The sequence below is a fragment of the Colobus angolensis genome, unplaced genomic scaffold (assembly GCF_000951035.1).
Source record: "Colobus angolensis palliatus isolate OR3802 unplaced genomic scaffold, Cang.pa_1.0 Scaffold324, whole genome shotgun sequence".
In the NCBI taxonomy this organism is placed as follows: domain Eukaryota; kingdom Metazoa; phylum Chordata; class Mammalia; order Primates; family Cercopithecidae; genus Colobus; species Colobus angolensis.
Window position 1 is genome coordinate 2,736,333 of NW_012116533.1, and position 16,490 is coordinate 2,752,822.

At 44.4% G+C, this 16,490-nt stretch overlaps 1 protein-coding gene across 4 annotated transcripts in view; it reads left to right on the forward strand.

Moving 5' to 3' along the window:
- PAK3 (p21 protein (Cdc42/Rac)-activated kinase 3) overlaps positions 1-16,490 on the forward strand; it is a 285,967-nt gene that overhangs the window by 147,067 nt on the left and 122,410 nt on the right. The window contains exons 1-5 of one of the 4 annotated variants that reach the window (XM_011951687.1): positions 9,231-9,430; positions 9,558-9,752; positions 10,389-10,455; positions 10,574-10,683; positions 16,136-16,283. The exons of 2 other annotated variants lie outside the window; for them this stretch is intronic. The gene's annotated coding sequence lies outside the window, so the exon portion shown is untranslated. Of the gene's footprint in view, positions 1-9,162; positions 9,431-9,557; positions 9,753-10,388; positions 10,456-10,573; positions 10,684-16,135; positions 16,284-16,490 lie in introns of those variants that run through there. One more of the 4 variants, XM_011951688.1, reaches the window with a different exon arrangement.

Genomic DNA, 16,490 nt, shown 5'->3' on the forward strand with positions numbered 1-16,490 from the left:
AAGGACTATAATTAGCATATTGGTCATTTGAATGCAAAGTGCACTTACAGTGGCGCTTTAAAAATGTGTGTTAGCATACTCTCTAAGCAGGCTGTCACTTTTCTATGTTTATAGTATTAATTTGCCTAGCAACCTGCCCCCTTTCCTTTTTGGCAGTAAACTTTAGCCTCACATGTCAGAATTCGTTAAATTTTCCATATTAGCAGCCGGAATGAATAAGTAAGTGTGTGTCTGTGTGCGTGTTTGTGTGTGTGTGGCGGGGTGTGCTGTGCGAGAGAGGTGGTGAACCACTTTTTAAAATAATTATGAACATATTGTAAACTTCTGTTCTGCTGACCTTTACAATTCATCAGTTAATTGATATTTATTTATTGAGTAGGGAATGTATTCTCTCAGATGATTAAAAAGGGTAGGAGGGGCAAGCTGTTTCAAATGCCCTTCCCCTACAAGTGATCATATTAAGCGAATATGAGATAACATTGACTGTAAGAAGTTCTTGCATTATCACAACAAAAAGGATTGATTATGAAGTGCAACAGGTGCTTAATTATATGAAACAACAGCACATTAAGATCTGCATCTATCAAACACATCTTCCGTGGTCAGCCAATCCTGTGTGCACATATTAACTTTGTTTGTAAATTCACACTTGAGACCACTTAATTTGAAGTGTGACTGAGTTATGTTTGGGAGGAGAAAACAGAAGAGAAGATTAATACAGCTTCAGTTTTACCCAAATATTCAGTGTCTTCATTATTTTGCTGTGGACATGGAAGAAAAAGGGGATGTTGATTACCAACCGTCTGGTAATCAGGACAGGGCTTGCAAAAAAAAAAAAAAAAAACCTGGGTAAAGCCTCCAAGAAGATCAAATTTAATGCTTTCTCCTTGAGAAATTCCCCCCACCCCACCCCATTCCACTTCCTGGCCTTCTTCAGACACTCAGAGACATCAGACACTGAGAGAGATCAGGAGAGAATAACCACAAGCCTGTGGAAGAAAAATAGTCCTTAAGTAATGAAATCCCTAATACAGTGGTTCCCAAACTTTGCTGCACATCAGAATCTGAGGAGATTAGAACCTGAGGAGATTTTTAAAAATCCTAGTGTCCAGATTCATGCTATCCAATTAAGTTAGAATGTCTAGGGGTAGGGGCCAAGCACTAGCATTTTATAAAAATCACCAGGTGGTTCCCTGTGCAGCCAAATCGAGAACCACTACTCTAATGCTTTCCCACTTTACATGCATTTAATTTATATTTAACCTTCTCAATTACCCTAAGAAGAAGGTGCTGTTGGATCCCTCATTTCACAGATGAGGAAACTGAGGTTCAGAGGGACTAAATAAGTTGTCCAAGGTTATCAAACTATCAAATAGTGAATCTGGGATTTGAAGGCCAGCAATTTAATTACAGAGATTGTATGCTGAACGTCTATGTAATAATGCCCCTCCTGGCTTTTGTCGTTGTATCCAGTATCGTTACACTAAATTTGATATAGAACAATCCCACATCAATGTGGTGAGAGTTTATTAGACATCTGTTATGTATATCATACCCGTTTTAGTCCCACTGTGAGCCTCTAGGTAGATTCCAGGAAATATGGCTAACTTCTGATCATTCAAGGAGCTTTCTAGGTAACCCTGGCTTGGTTACCATTTGTTATGGTAAAGCTTAATTAGTCAAAGACTGTCAGAGAGAAGACTACAGTCCCACAAACTCAAATTTATTGTGTAGTTTAACAACTGAGTATCTCCAGTAATAAATGCAAGTAGCAAAGTGGGTTTAAGGCATCACTGGTAAGAAAAGAGTAGTCACTCAAAGGAGGCGGGGTAGTTATGGCCTTTTACAACTGCTGTGTGACCTTGGGAGAAAGTGTTTTCTGTTAACTTTGCAAATGGCTTTATGTGTGCATTCTCCCAGCCTGATTAGTGGCAGGGCTGCCTTTTCTTAGCTCAAACTGACTTTCACTCTTTCAGTTCTGGGCAACTTTTGACTCTTTCAGATTTTGGTCCTTTTCAGAAAGGGATGAGCCTGAGAAAAATACCGACATTCAGATCAACTATCAATAATGTTGCTCCTCTTCAAACAAGTTGGTAAAATAGTTAATGGAAAAATGTATGTAAAAACCAGGCAAGTCTGAATAAAGTCAGTATTTGAGTTAGTAGTCATATTACTAATGTCAGTTTCCAGGGATTTGTCAATGTACTGTGGCTGTGCAAAATAAAATCAATATAATATATCAAAATATTGGGGGAACTTGGTGAAGGATAATGGGAACTCTCTGTACTATTTTTGTAACTTCGTGTAAGTCTTAAACTACTTCAAAATAAGAAAGCTATAAAAGATGTTTAATGGGAGAACCGATTTGTGTTGATTATCTAAATAAGACTTTTCTAAATTAGTCTGACTTTATGCTTTTCCATGAATAACCCAAAATTGGTTGTCTCAGTGTTCTCTTTTATGCTTCTAGATTTGAATATTGGGTAGAGTAGTGATATCAGTGGATTAGTCAACATCCATATCCACCAGGTACAGATCCCTTTGGGATTAGAAATAAAAGACCAGTTTGTTCATCAACAAGATGCCATTTGAGTAAAATCTTGAAATATGTGTTAAATATCACCAGGTAGGGAAAGGAGGGAGAAAGTTGTGGTAGGCAGAGGGAAGAGCAGGAGGAAAGACACAGAGATATGAAAGTCAAGGCACATCAAGGAAACAGAGGAAGTTTGATATGGCTGACCCTTGGGGTATAAGGGAGGAATGGTGGGAGAAAACCCTGGAAAGATGAGTTACAGCTGGAGTGTGACCATCTGGATGTGATTCTCCTCTCTCTGAAATTAAAGAATTTACACTTCTTTTGTAGTACTTACTACATCTGTCTTGTGTCACAGTTTCCTGGGTGTATATTTTCTCTTCCCAACTAGATTCCAAGTTTCTTGAGGAGATGGTCCAAGTTTGGCTCACCTATGTAGCATCTGTAGCACCTAGATATGTGTTTTGCACTTAGTAGGAGCTGAATAAGTCTGTCCTAGGAATTTCTAATGTATCACAAAGACGCCACTGATATTCCCTCTCAAGAACATCTGGAGCCCACGAGAATATAGAGTGATGTTTTTACCTCCAGGGAAATGAAAGTTGGAAGCAGAAAAGCCCACAAGCGATCTCCTTCGATCTCTCTTTTTGTAGGGCTTTGGTGACTGGGTTTGGCCATGCCCTGCCATCTTTGTCACATAGCCCTCCTTTCCCCGGACTATGCCCATGATGATGCCCTTTGAAGAGAGGTAATGTGCCTTGCCTTAGTCAATTTGGCATTCTACTCACACCTCCCTCTATTCAGCTTTACTGGAGAGTTGCAGAGGTTCCTCACCCCTTCACCACCTGTTCCTCACGTCTCTGAATTATAGTGGATACATGGGTTCAAGAGGGACCTGGAGAGGGTAGGTATGGAACTCTTCAAGATTGTTTCCAGGATTTGGCTGACATAAATTTTCTGAGAGGATTTCCACCATTTGCCTTTTGGTGATTTGTTTTTCCTTCGCCTCCTGAGAGAAATGTTCTATTGCTCACCATTTCAGATGGTTGGGAGTGGGGATGGGGGTACTTCTGTTCCTGACAACCTCATTATGTGGTTATCAGGAGCAGACACTGCCCAGGTTGTCACGACAACCAGCAATGATTCAAAGCTTCCCTGAAAGGTCTGTATCTCTGGCAAATAATCAGCCTTTAGCTCTCAGCAGATGCTGAACTGAGCAGCCAATCACAGGTGAGCTGGTAAAACATGACATCATAGTCCAGCCGGTCCAAAAAAAATAAAAATAAATAAGATTTGGTTTTCTATTTACCTCCTTCATTCTTTATCCCCTAGATTTTGTTCTCTACTTTCTCCTTCTCTTTTTTCTTCTTGGTAAAATGGGGAGAGCAATGAAACCAACTTTCCAAATTCAGTTCACTCTGCAGGTTGGACTTAGGTTCCAGTAGTGCAGTGATTGGGATCACGTAAGGAAGGAATATATAATGTGATCCACTTGGGAGAAAAATCAAACAGAGCATCAGCTCAATTAAACAATGTGGTTTGATATGTAGGACCACGGTGGAAGCAGGGCTAATTAAAACCAAGTCAGAGGAGAGGAACTTTCTAATTCTCATATTAATTCACCCAGAGCCACCTGGATTTAATTGTCTTCTGTTTTTCCTTCACTAACTCCCTGGTGGAAGGGAAGAGGGCAAAAGCTGGGGGCTTCAGAAAACTCCTAAGTTCTACAGGGCAGGTCTCTAACAGGGGATAATTGTAGTGAAAGAAGGTCAGGAGAAATCCTTCATTCCCAAGCTGCCACCATTTAGGGAGCATATGTAAATGAGACTCATCAAGTCTGTTAAGGAGATGTATAGCTCAAAAATCTGCTAAATCTGCTTTTGTTCCATTAGTTGTTTGTATCCATACAACAATCCAAGGAGATAGGCAAGGCGGGTTCGGCGAAGGAGAAAACTAGTGCCCAGCAAAATTTGAGTCTTGTTCAGGATTTCCTCTCCAGAGGCTGGAATAGAACCTAGGTTTCCTGATTTCCAGGAAAGAACTCTGAAGACCCAAGAGAATGATAATTTCCCAGCCATGGGCTTTCCTCTTTCCTTCACCTCTGATTTTTCAGAGACCTAGGACAAGACCTCTTGGCATCTCTGATGCTCCTTGTTCTTTGCCCATCAGGTAACCTACAATGCTGCCTGCCACAGAAGAGCTTGAGACCCCAGTGATGGACATGGGGAGGCAGGCAGGAAGGGGCTCCATTGTACCAGACTGCAGTAATGGCAACAGGCTGTAGTGAGCGGCCCTGAGTGAAGGAGGAGTAGGCACTGTGCTCCTAGCCAATGCTGTGCATCAGCTGCCAAACCCCAGGTTCTTTTGTATTCAGAGAAAGAGTGGGGACTTTTTTTTTTTTCTTTAGTGCAGCTGCTGTAGCAAAAGATGTGAAGACTGAGATCCACACAGACCCAGAGTCCACTACTGGGAGCAACTTCTGGTTGTAGGACTTGAGGCAAGGATGGGAAGGGAGCAAGGAAATCTGGGTTGCTTTTGCCCAGTGGGTTATTCATTACTGCCTTGCATTCAGTGCCTGCCCAGGTATGGCTCAGCTCAGTCTGGCACACCATAGCCTTGATTGCTACACCTGAATCATTGACCTGGCATTCAGACCTCTTTCAGGATAGCAGGCATAGTTTGCTTGCTTTCGTCTTAACCAAAATAAGACTGTATTTCCTATTTCCCCTTTTAATGATGTTTCTTACAAGTAAAATATAGTATATGCTTATTGTAAAAACATACAAACAACACAGAAGTATTTAAAGAAAAGAGTTAATATCCCCCATCATATACACATATCCACATGTCTTTCCTACCCTCTTTTATTCCCAGAGTGTCCCCTTTAGCAGTTAAAACACACATGTACACCCAATTTTTTAAACAAAAATAAAATCATAATACACATGTTGTTCTGCATTTTTTCACTCAAGAATGGGTCAAGGAGTGTTACTATTTCAGTACATAGGGGTTTATATACTTGATTTTTTAAGCTGGTGCATAACAGTTCAAAATATGTATCTACCACATAATTTATTTAATGATTCCCTTACTTGGGCAGGAGAAAACTTTGGGAGTTGATAGATATGTCCATGGCTTGGATGGTGGTGATAGTTTCACAGGTGTATACTTATTCCCAAACTCTTAGAGTTATATACATTAAATATGTATAGCTTTTAACACGGCAATCATATTTGACAAAGTGGCTAAAAAACCAACAATTCCCTTACTGAGAGACATTTAGGCTACCTTTTATGTATTATTTTTCATTCTTACATAATATTCAGCATAACATATTTCAACATTTCTTGACATGTTTTTATGAATATATTCATAATCAAATTCCTTGAGTTGGAATTGCTGGGTCAAGTGGCATATGCATTTTAAAATTTCATAAGTATTACCCACTTGTGCTCCCAAAAGGTTGTGCCATTTACACTCCCATCAATTGTATATGAGAGTGAGCAATGTTCCTTTTATGCAGGATTGGGCTGAAACGTTTGAAGATATTCATTTCAGTTTACTTCTGTTGTTACAAGCCCCATCCCAGCACTTCTCATTTCTCATGTGAATCAAGGGGCTAGTTGGATTGGTGAGACCCAGAGAAGAAATACAACTCAAGTGGCCATATAGGGTGGCAGAACAAACATAGAACTGAGAGTTGGAGACCTGGTTTCCAGGACCATCTCTGTGAAGCATTGGAAAGGTAACTTCAAACCCCCGAGTCTCCATTCTCTCATCTATGAAATGCAGATCATAATAATTGCCATAGTAAACTGTTATGGTTGTTGTGAGGATCAAATGGGAAGATACAAAAGTGGTTTGTAACCTGAGAAGTAGGATACACATGCCAAGTGGTTATGATGGTAGTGTTGTAATACCCTTAAATCAAAGAACTCCCAAGCAAGAGAACAGTGAGTTGGGTGGTAAAAATGGTGAGTTGAGTGGGAAAAATTACACAGATGAAATCTTTAAGATATTTCAGATTAGAATCCCTTCCCTGAGATCTCTCATGCAGTTGCCCTATATTCTTGGAGAACAAACCATGTTGACAGTAAAGACTGCTTTCTTGTATCAAGAATAATATAGGTTATCACCCTTTCACAGGAAGACCCTAGGCTTGGGTCTTAAGTCCAGTCCTCTTTCTATGACATTACTATGCTTTAATTTGTCAATCACCTAATAGGATTTTGTCCACATACTACTTTCTATAATCACTAGGGAGAGAAGAAATACACCCATGAAACGTTTAAATAACCATGTGTGGTGACTGCATAAATAGCTCTGAGTTATAGCTGAGGTATATGGGAGGATTAGAGTGAAATCGAATACCTTCTAATTACAATTTAAATCAATAGCCTAGAAGACCCAAGTTAAATCATTAGCCAGGAAAATCCAGTTATATTTTTCTATTTCTTAAAAAAGGGTCTTGTTTGACCCAAATAAATGCATTTTACAAATCAGAGATGTTAACATTGAATAAATTACATTCATTTTGATTTGTGATTTTTTTAGATTATTTTTACCATGGTGCAAAAAAAAAAAAAATCAATGGGATGTGGTTGCTTACTTTTTTAACTCCAAAGTTATTAAAAAGATATCTGTAAAATCACTGGAGTCAGAACCATCCTGATTCCAACCTATTAATCAAGGATTTGAGCGTGAGGGTGTTGGATATTTTTGCATTAAAGACAACCACCACACCAAAAAAGCTATTTTTAAAAATGCCTGATTTTTTAAAAATGCCAGTCTTACATAGTCTGTTTCTTTTACAGCAAGTATGTATTTTAACAAAACCAGTAATACCACATTTAATTCTTAGCAGTAGTAAACTGTATCATATTAGAAAAAGCATGGACATTGGACTCATTTGGATATAATTCCCAGCTCTACCACTTTCTACAATGTTAATGTAATACTCATATATGCATTAATACATATATTTTGAATTTAGGAAAATAAAATGCAAAGTGACCCTTAAAATAGTCTGGATTACATAGTTTACTTAGTCTTTGCCTCCCTCTTTCTTGTTTTGCCATAGAGTGGATCATTGTTGTTTTTCTCAATTCCCTATATCATCACAATTTAAAATGAATTAGTCCAAAAGAGGCATCCCATTCTTCAACTGCCTGAGATGCTGTGATGTTATGTCTGGCGAATCTGTAGCTCTTTTTGCTCTTGTTCAGACTGGAGTGCAGTGGCGGGATCTCGGCTCACTGCAACCTCCGCCTCCTGGATTCAAGCGATTCTCCTGTCTCAGCCTCCTGAGTAGCTGGGATTACAGGCGCATGCCACCACCCCCCATTAATTTTTGTATTTTTAGTAGAGACAGGGTTTCATCATATTGGTCAGACTGGTCTTGAACTCCTGACCTCAGATGATCCACCCGCCTGGGCTTCCCAAAGTGCTGGGATTATAGGCGTGAGGCACCGCGTCTGGTCATCTGTAGCTCTTTTGTACGACTTTTACTGGGCAGATATATTAGTTCACTCTTGTTCTTGGAACCTATTTTGTTGGCATTATGGAGAAATTATTGCTAGATGTTACACAGTGTAGAGAAGATTGAATAAAAGCTCACTTGGAAGGGTCACGATCTATTTTGGTCATTTAAGTATGTGAGGATATATTTATCTTTATAAAAATAAATTTGAAAGTAGAAAGAAAAAGTTACTTATAATACTACTAGTTTAACCCAACTATTACAATTTTATGTCCTCTTCTGATCGTTTTCTGTAGGCATATTTTACATCATTACAATCTGAATGTCCTTATTGTTTTGTATTATTTGACTTTTTATGGCAGCTTACTGTCTCCTTGCTGGAATTCACCATAATTTACATAACCTAGCCAAATCATGGGGAGTATGGATTTTGGAGTAGCAAGAGATTATTTTTGGAGTTAGATTTTAGAAAGCTTTGGACATCTGCAAAAATTTGAACCGTATCCTAAAGACAAGAGAAAGCTTTGAAGGTTTAAGGGAAAGGAAGGACAGAGAGAATCACATTTAAACTCCATTTGAAGTAGAGTTATTTTTATTTTTTATATAATTCCGTGCTTTTTGGAATGTGCGTACGTCGTATGCAAAAAAGTAGTTTCCCGATCTAGATTGCCATCTCTTTGAATTCCACTGCCACATCTGCCTCTCTTAGTTTTCTGTGTATTTTAGAGATTCCGTCAGTTTAACCTGCCTGGCTGACAGGTGGTGTCCCAAATCGAAACAATTTTTTCCCCCGAATAAAGCGTGCCCGTGTAGCTGGACAGATTTCGTCCCCTGAAAATTCATCTGCAATCTCAATTTTCCTGAGGGGAGCAATTAAGGAAGATAAATGAACTCTCCCCTCCTCTCCATCCTGTCAGGTGCCCCTCTTTTTGGATGGCCCCACCTCTGTCTAGACAACCCTGACAGTGTAGAAGTTTCCATCTCCTCTCCCTTTCCCTCTCCATGTTCCCTCCCCTTCAGTTTTTTCCCCCTCCCAGGCGCTTCCTGCCTGGAAACAAAAGATTGGTCCCCAGTAGCCCACTCAGGGCGATTTTAGTTTTATGCTCACCATCTGATTGGCCTAGGTAAGGTGCAGAGCTCGGGTGACGTCATAGCAGAGAACGGCTAGGGAGCGGTTGCCGAGCAGGGGCTCTACCGCGGGCGGGCAGCTGTGCCAGCTAACCGTCTGGGATCTCGCACTGGGGGCTGCAGTTTTTCCCCGCCTCGAGCCAGTGTGCGGGGGCGGGAGAAGAGCCAGGGGGAGCGGGCTGGGCCCGGGGCTGCGGCTTCGGCCGCGGGGCTGCGGCTCCCCAGCCCGGCCAGCTGGAGCTCTCGGAGGTAGAGGAAAGGTCTTGACGGGGTGGCTGGATCCGTGGCAGGTAAATCTCGCGACTAACTGCACCCGGGCTAGCGCGGGGGAGGGGGTGGCTGTTGGATGATGCTTTAAGGCTGCTGGGCAGATGTTCTGCCTTTCCGGACCCCCCTCCTGTCTTGTTTGTGCCCCAGCCTCGAGTCTCCTGCGTGGCTCCCCGGAGCCCTGAGACCAAGCGAGCAGTTTGCTTAATCCCGGTTCGCGGACAAGTGGGTGTGTCAGGGCCGTTCCCAGAGGGCCGGGGCTCCTTCGCTTGGTCAAACCCTAGACTCGTTTACTGGGGCCTGGGCCACTTGAGGCAAAACCCGCCTTGAAAGCTACGTCAGCCTGTAAGTCTTCCCTTTCGCCCCCCGCCCCCCTACCCAGCCCCGGTAGCTGTGACAGCAGTTCCCTAGAGAAGGGGAGGGGGTGTGGCCATGGTCTGGCCAAGTCCAGGGCAGAACCCCCCCCTACACACACACACACACACACACACACACACACACACACACGAGAAAAGAGAAAAAGTGACGATTTTATTAAATGGGTGCCTTCCCCTTTTTCTTTTATTTCTCTTTATCCCCCTCCCCTTTTTTGGTGGGGAGATGGTAATAACAGGGGCACTCTTTTCTTCTCCTGTGGGGATTGGAATGATGCAATAACGTCCCCAGAAAGCTCGGGGTCCCTGGATTGGCCCTGTCTTTGTCTGGGGAGCAGTGTCATTGGGTCCACTGCCTCTCCTTCTCCCCTGTTCCCCTTAGCTCGCTGGGGGACATTGCCCTCAGTTTGTGAACTGGCTCTGGCAAGATTATTGCCGCACTTTTGGGTGAACCGAACATTTTAGATTCTTGCTCTGGCAAGTTTCCCTTCCCTAGGTGGTGGTTAAGGCGTGGGGTGGGGTGGGGGATGGTGGGAAGAGGGGGATTCAGGCAAGGAGAGAGATAGAGGCCCCACTTGTTTTTTTTTTTTTTGGTCCCACCTTTCAGAATCCAGTTCCAGATTCTAGACTTGAGGGTTCTGGGCTGTCGGTCTGTAGAAGCCAAGGAGAGAAGGGTGAGTGGCTTGGCTTTGGGAAGCATGATGGGGGCGGTTGCAGTGCTATTTTTAAAAAACGGCTTTCAGCAGGGAAGCCTTTAGCCATGTTAGTCTTGCTCCCCTCATGGTTTTGCAGACTCAAATCCAGGCCAAGTGTATGGCTGTCTGAGGTATTGGAACAGAAGGAGGTCCATTCCTGTTGGTGACAACACCGTGGCCCTGTTCTGGGATGAGCGAGGTGTAAAGGTCAGTGCGGTTTTCACTGGGCCATTTGCAAAATTTTAATTGGGCAAGATCTGTGATTTGGTACTTGAGGCCTCCAATCAGGGGCAACTTTGGGCAAAGAGGCTTGATATGGTAATGAATGACTAACAGGCGGAGGCTTGGAAAGAGAGCCATTTGTAAGCCTCTGTTTCTGGATACAAGTGTCATATCCCCCAGCTCATGCAACAAGCAAAATGGGAAGAGACTAGGAGGTAGCCTGGTCAAGAGCTGACAGCTGAGAATCCTGAGGTCAGAGAGACCTTAGAATGTCAAGGAGCTGACCCTGCAAGCCTCCGGACAGGCACGTGGGCCTTGTAGGAGAGACCTGACAGGAAAAGGAGGTTCACATGCAATAGGGTTATAAGCTAGGGGACACAGGACTCTAGGGACATTCTGACTAGTTAACAATTCCCACAGGTTGTAGATTTTTCTGGTCAGAGGTGGAAATGGTATATAGAGCAAACAAGTTTGCTGAGGTCTTGGGAGAGGGTGAGTAGTGGATATACCAGGTGAGGGAAACGAGAAATAAGAACTGCAGGGATGGGGAGGTGCTGACATCAGAGACTTTGCTATTTGTGTTCAGAGACTAAGCTACTAAATTAAGGTTAAAGAAGGTGGCCAAGACCAAAAAAAAGAAAAAAAGAAAAATCAGATCTACAGATCAGATGGAGTAGGCAGGAAGGCAGGAGCAAACTAGAGAGAGAGAGAAGAAAAGTCATGGTCTTACCAAGAACCCAAAAGCCCTGAATTCTCTGGTGGGATAGGAAACTTTGGTGGCTGAGGCAGCTGTAGCTCAGCCAAGAATTAGAAGGATGATTCTAGATATTTAAAATCAACAGCATCCCCACCCATGCAACTCACCTTCAGGAACCAGTAGCTTTAACCAAGAGAACAAGAAACTCAATGAGCAGCAGCCTCAACAACTGGCTCTTTCTTCCTGGGTAAGGAGAGGGAAGTCGGGAAAGACAGTGTCCCAAAGGGAAGTGGAGGCGCTATCAATCTGGCCTAGACAGGTAGGTTGACTGCTTTTACATGGGTGGGCTGGGGCCTGGTCTGGGACCCCTGCTCCAAAAAAAAAAAAAAAAAGCCCTCCTTCTCAGGATCCCTGGGGACCCTGTGAGCGCAGGGAACTGTGTAAAACCTTCACTTCGGAAGGTAAGTGCAGCAGTCTAGGCATCTGGGGCATAACTTAAGCCTCCGCTATGCGTCCCCCACCCCCACCCCCACCTGCCGGGGTCTAGGCGTTTCCCTCTGCAGGGCCTGGGGTGGACTCGTCTGCCAACTCGGCACTACACAGCTTCTCCAGCAGGGGGCGGAAAAGGGCCTGCAGCGACGCGCAGAACCCGAATCCTCCATTTCAGGTGTGATGCTTAAGCCTCGGATCAACTAACAGCCACACATTTAAAATCTCATTTAGGGTTACCGGAGAACCAAATGAACCTCCGGGTCTAGCAGTCTGTTGACATTTCCTCCCAGATATGCGTCGCTTCCTACCGCACTCCGTGGCTTTGGAAGGCATTTGCATTTACATGTGCGGTGATTATTTGAGTCACTAATACACACAGCCTAGCCAGGAGTTTAATTGGAAATGTTAATCAGTGCAATAGAGCTGTGTCTGAGTTCCACATTCGGTCAATTATCTGCAGGTTGGAGCAATCTGTGCTGAACCCAGGGGCTGCAATGAGGAGCAAAACGGTGCAGCTACAGCTGGGTCTGAGTCTGGGAAACATTAATGGGGAGATGGACTTTGAAAACTGGAAAGAGAGTAACAATTTACTGGTGGGAAGAGGAAATCATTAGAAAGGTGTGGTCACAGAGAGGCCTGATTGCTGAGATGGAATAGGATGACCTTGGAACCCACATGGTGGAGAGGGAGGCCAGAGTTTTTCTCTGAGGTTGGAAGGGGCTGAATTTGGAGAGTGAAGATTTTTAGGGGCCAAAGGACCAGGAACTGGGGTGGAATGAACCCTGGGAGTCAGAAGTCAAGTGTTCTGGAGGGGTAGGGTCTGGTCTGGGACTCCCAAACACACTGTCCCAGACAGTGACAGTTTGAGACCCCTGTTGTGTTTAGGGGTCCCAGACAGTGTGTTTGCCCCTCTCTAGGCCTCAGTTTCCTTGTCTTTCAAACGATGAAATTGGCACTAGTTGTTCTATAGGGTGGTCCATTTATTCTTGGTAATGAAGACAGGTCCACTAAAGTATAGCCCTCTTCTTTCCTTGTCAGAAAAATTACCCCTTCTTTTTTGTATACCCTCCAGTTTTGGGGAAAACAATACAAAACAACCCCACAACCACATATATTTCATCTCTTTCAACAGTGTGGCTTGGCTTTTACTTCATGTGAATGGGGAACAGGAGGGAAAAGAGAAGTCCAAGTTAACAATCTGCTAGGGACCCTATAACCAAGCCCCTGAAAGGTTCTGTGTGTGGGGGTCTCACAGACCTGAGGGGATGGGTGGGTGGCATATATTTACTAATGGCCCTTACTCCCTAACTCAATCTCAAAACAGAAAGTCTTGGTATGAAGGGCAAGGAAAGGCCTGGCTTAGGGCATATATCCTTTTCCTTCCTGTATCTCCCTCTGAGCCCCAGGCACTTTGTGGAATTCAGCACCCTAAAAGAAACACTATCCTTAGCAATCAGCACAATAGTGCCCTCTAGTGACCTCAATGGGAACAATTTTAAGAGCTCCCCCTGCATCTCAGGGCCCAGCCTGATCGCCAGTGCCCTTGTGCAGTGGTTACTCCCTGTGGAGAAGGCTCCCAGTCCTTCCAACCAGCCTGACAGAGAAACTTCGCCAGCCACCATTTCCTGCAAGTCCTTCTCCTTGCATATATGGATGGGACTGGGGGTTTACAGAGGGAGTCAGCTCCCCATAACTTCCTCCCCAGTGCTGTTTCCTTTGGGCCTGAAAAAGGTTCCAAACCTCCTTTCCTAGACATCTTTGGTGCTAAGCAAGACACTTGGCATGGGAAGGCTCTATGGTAGAGAGAGTAGTTGTCCGTAGCTTCCACCTACCCCCACGACCAAGATGGCAGCCCTAGTCCCCAGACAGGGATTCTGGCAGGAAGTTGGAATGCAGCAAGGTGGCTGGGGGTGGAGTTGGGTTGGTGATGGGTGTTGGGTACGTGCAAGATGCATGCACTGATTTCTACCTTAGTCTCCAACAGGAGGCTGAGTCATAGGTGCACAACAAGGCAGTATAGACATACAACATGATAGAGGCACACAATGCCCACAACACTATGCAGACACACAGCATGACATAGAGATATGACACAATACGAATTAGACACATTGCACATACACAAAGGATGGAAGAGATGCAATTCACATGCAACACAGTACAGACACATAGCACTCACACAGTAGCTTATTGACATGATCATGTATACAACGTGATATTAAAGGACACTGTACACACACACAGTATTACGCAGACTCAATACATACATATCATGGTAGATATGACACAGCACACATACACAGACATACAACATGGTACAGGGAACTGCACAGATATACATGACCAAGTATGCACATGTGCTCACACATCTCCCCTTGCCCTACTCTCAACACAACACACCCCCAGGCAGGTGAGAGGAGTGTGGCTACCAGGTGGAATACTGTGTCCTGTCAGTTGATTCTGCACTGACTTGAGCAAGTGGTGAAATAAAGGCAGGCCACCATGGAGTTAAAAAGTGGTGCTACAATTGGGGCTGGGGAGAGGTGGAGGTAGGCTTCAGGAAAGTCTTGATCTTGCTCAAAAACATGGAGATTCTTGGTAGTACAGGTTGGGGGTGTGTCCTCCTCCTCTTACATCCTCTAGTATTGTTTCCCACCCCAATGGGTGGATGCTGCCTCTGCTGTCAGCCCTCATCCCCAGAGATGGGCAGGGGGCTTCTTGAGGCCATTCTTCCTGTGCCCTCCTTGAGCCCTACCTCTCTCTGGAGCTTTGGCAGCTCTCACTCCTCTCCCCCTCACCCCACCCTCTTGCAGGGTGAGATCTTGCAGGGTGAGCTCACGTAGGGAGGGAGGGGGCGAGTACACCATTCAGTGGTGCAGTGGGTGGGATTTGGAAAGGCTGCTTGGAGTGTGCATGTGGGAAGCACACATGGAATGCCAGGGATGCTGGGGGACAGATATGCTCTGGAGCCTTGCCCAAGAGCAAGAGGCAGACCAAGAGTATGGCTTGGACTTTTTTTTTCCAGAAGGGGGAATTGGAGATCATGGGGGCTTTTCTTGGCTCCCTAAGGCTTCAATTTTGCAATCTCCGTGTTTAGATAACCATCTAGCTATCTCTTTGGGTTAGGACCCTGTTCATTCTGGTCTCTAATAAATAGGTGCTAGCCTGAATCATGCCTCCTTGAGTATCAGCATGTAGTTTCTGCTTTTCTTTGAGGACAAAGACCACTGGGGGAAGGGGAAAGGAAAGCAGAGTAGGAAGGATTGCAGAGCTTGAGGTTCTACAGAGAAGATCAGCCTCTCTCTTGAGAGGCTCAGATGATTATGGGAAAAGGCAGAAAGGGAGGGTTCAAAGAGACTCAGTCTCCTTCATGGTTAGACATGGAAACCTCTGTGGGAAAAATAGGGTAAATTATCACCAAACAACAACAGTAAACAGTGTATATTCACCCTAAGAAACCTGGGGAGGACAGTGGAAGACTTACCTGGTGGAGATAGGAGAAGGTAGAGGGGAGCTCCAATTAGGATCAGAGGCTGTGACCTTCAGCACCTGTGAGATGGTAGCAAATTAGGAGACCTCAGAATGTTGTTGCCTGGCAGACAGACTTTTTTTACCCTTCCCCAGTGAAAGGTTAGTGAGAAGGGGAATGGAAATGGAGGTGGAGACTTAGAGTTGAGGGATGAACTGAACTGAACTGAACTGAACTGAATTCAGTGCCACAACATCAGGAAGCTCACATATTCATGGAGCCAACCTGCATTGGCCATTGTCTCTGTTTCCTTTTGTCCACTGGGCTCTACCACCTCCTGTGATTATACATATTGCTCCATAATTACGCAAATTACGTAAATATTTCACATCTGTTTTATTTGATTTAGTTCTCCCAACACTTATCCAAGGCAACTAAGGCAGGCCTTTTCACTTGATACCAAGCAGGCCCAGAATGATGAGGTGACTAACAGCAATTCTCAGCTTGTAACTCCCATCTTCTGACTCCCACTTCTGTGCCCTTTCTGTAATCCTATGTAACAATGCCTTTTTACACTTCTTAGCACTCTGATTTTCTAGCTTTCTTAAGGGATTTTCTGAAATTCGCCAGAGAGATTGAGAAAGAGAGAGTGAGTGTGTGTGTGTGTGTGTTTGTGTGTGTGTGTGTGTGTGTGTGTGGTGTTTGGTGGGGGTTGGATGAGGGAGCAGTAGCAGTTGGGGAAAGAGGTTCCCTCTCCCCTACAATGCTTCTCTCAGCAGGTTTCCCCCAAGAAAGAGCAGCTGAGTCCTTGCATCTTGTGGCAGCTGGTGTGCCCAGCACTGAGTCTGTAGGAGCTGAAGCCAGCCCGGACCCTTCTCATGGGCAGTGCCCACCTGTGCTGAAGTCCTGCAGTGGTGGCGGTGTGAGGTGAGTAATGGAGTCCAGGGCAGGGAGTTAGGGATCTCCAAATCCAGGCAAATGCTGCTTTTCCACCAAATCTCCCAATATCAAAGACTCTGCCTGGACCTCGTGAGCTAGGCTTCAGGGCATGACCCCTATGTTCTGGCGAATTTTGCCCAGTACAGCTGCCTTTAGTCTCTTGCCTCCCTCCCATCTCTAATATGGGAATGACAG